Genomic DNA, 2,785 nt, shown 5'->3' with positions numbered 1-2,785 from the left:
TCACTCTAGGGCGTTGCTCCACCAGATCGAATAACTATGGACTTAGAATTCAACGCCAGAAGCATAAAATACAATAAATATACAACAGTTTTTCCATCGTATAACAGGAATAATTGCAACCATTGTGAAGGTAATGGTCATTTCTACGTTCCGGGCAACCTAGGCATCACTCTAGGGCGTTGCTCCACCACATCGAATAGCTACGGCCTTAGAAGTCAACGCCAGAAGCATAAAATACAATATAGATACAACAGTTTTTCCATTGTATAAATCGAATAATTGCTACCAGTGTGAAAGTTATGGTCGTTTCTACGTTCCGGGCAACCTAGGCTTCACTCTAGGGCGTTGCTCCACCAGATCGAATAGTCAGGGCCTTAGAAGTCAACGCCAGAAGCATAAAATGCAATAAAGATGCAACAGTTTTTCCATCGTATAAAACGAATAATTCCAACCAGTGTGAATGTTATGGTCATTTCTACATTCCGAGCAACCTTAGCTTCACTTTAGGACGTTGCTCCACCAGATCGAATGGTTAGGGCCTTAGAAGTCAACGCCAGAAGCATAAAATACAATCAAGATGCAACAGTTTTTCCATCGTATAAAATGAATAATTGCAAACAGTGTGAAAGTAATGGTCATTTCTACGTTCCGGAAAACCTAGGCTTCACTCTAGGGCGATGCTCCACCACATCGAATAGCTACGGCCTTAGAAGTCTGCGCCAGAAGCATAAAATACAGTATAAATACAACAGCTTTTCCATCGTATAAAATGAATAACTGCAAAGATTGTGAAAGTAATTGTCATTTCCACGTTCCGAGCAACCTAGGCGACACTCTAGGGCGTAGCCCCAACAGATCGAATAGCTAGGACCTTAGAAGTCGAAGCCAGAAACAGAAAATACAATAAAAATGCAATAGTTCTTCCATCGTATAGCATGAATAATTGCAACCAGTGCGACAGTAATGACCATTTCGGCGTTTCGGGCATCCCAGACTTAACTCTGAGGCGTTGCTCCACCAAATCGAAGAGTTAGGGCCTAAGAAGTCAACGCCAGAAGCATAAAATACATTATAAATATATCAGTTTTTCCATCGTATAAAACGAATAATTGCAACCAGTACGAAAGTTATGGTCATTTCTACGTTCCGGGCAACCTAGGCTTTACTCTAGGGCGTTGCTCCACCAGATCGAATAGCTATGGACTTAGAATTCAACGCCAGAAGCATAAAATACAATAAAAATACTACAGATTTTCCATCGTATAACAGGAATAATTGCAAACAGTGTGAAAGTGATGTTCATTTCTACGTTCCGGGCAACCTAGGCTTCACTCTAGGGTGTTGCTCCACCAGATCGAATAACTATGGACTTAGAATTCAACGCCAGAAGCATAAAATACAATAAATATACAACGGTTTTTCCATCGTATAACAGGAATAATTGCAACCATTGTGAAGGTAATGGTCATTTCTACGTTCCGGGCAACCTAGGCTTCACTCTAGGGCGTTGCTCCACCACATCGAATAGCTACGGCCTTAGAAGTCCACGCTAGAAGCATAAAATACAATATAGATACAACAGTTTTTCCATTGTATAAAACGAATAATTGCTACCAGTGTGAAAGTTATGGTCGTTTATACGTTCCGAGCAACCTAGGCTTCACTCTAGGGCGTTGCTCCACCAAATGGAATAGCTAGGGCCTTAGAAGTCAACGCCAGAAGCATAAAATACATTAAAGATGCAACAGTTTTTCCATCGTATACAACGAATAATTGCAACCAGTGTGAAAGTTATGGTCATTTCTACATTCGGAGCAACCTAGGCTTCACTCTAGGGCGTTGCTCCACCAGATCGAATAGTTAGGGCTTTAGAAGTCAACGCCAGAATCATAAAATACAATATAAATACAACACCTTTTCCACCGTACAAAATGAATAATAGCAATCAATGTGAAAGTAATGGTCATTTCTACGTTCCGGACGACCTATGCCTCACACTAGGGCGTTGCTCCACCAGATCGAATACTTAGGGCCTGAGAAGTCAACGCCAGAAGCATAAAATACGAAATAAATACAACAGTCTTTCCATCGTATAAGACGAATAATTGCAAGCAGTGTGAAAGTAGTGGTCATTTCTACGTTTCGCGCAACATAAGCTTCACTCTTGGACGTTGCCCCACCAGATCGGATAGCTAGGTCCTTAGAAGTCAACGCCCGAAACATAAAATACAATCAAAATACAACAGTTTTTCCATCGCATAACAGGAATAATTGCAACCAGAGTGAAATGTATGGTCATTTCTACGTTCCGGGCAACCTAGGCTTCACTCTAGGGCGTTGCTCCACCAGATCGAATAGTTAGGGCCTTAGAAGTCAGCGCCCGAAACATAAAATACAATAAAGATGTAACAGTTTTTCCATCGGAGAAAACGGATAATGGCAACCAGTGTGAAAGTGATGGTCATTTCTACGTTCCGGGCAAACTAGGCTTCACTCTAGGGCGTAGCTCCACCACATCGAATAGCTACGGCCTAAGAAGTCAACGCCAGAAGCATAAAATACAATAAAAATACAACAGTTTTTCTATCGTGTAACAGGAATAATTGTAAACAGTGTGAAGGTAATGGATATTTCTTCCTTCAGGGCAACCTAGGCTTGACTCTAGGGCGCTGCTCCACCAAATCGAATAGCTAGGTCCTTAGAAGTCAACGGCCGAATCATAAAATACAATATAAATACAACAGTTTTTCCAACGTATAAATCGAATAATAGCAACCAGTGTGAA

Source organism: Calliopsis andreniformis, unplaced genomic scaffold (assembly GCF_051401765.1).
Source record: "Calliopsis andreniformis isolate RMS-2024a unplaced genomic scaffold, iyCalAndr_principal scaffold0018, whole genome shotgun sequence".
Lineage (NCBI taxonomy): Eukaryota > Metazoa > Arthropoda > Insecta > Hymenoptera > Andrenidae > Calliopsis > Calliopsis andreniformis.
The sequence above is the reverse complement of the archived record's forward strand: the minus strand, read 5'-3'. Positions refer to the sequence as shown.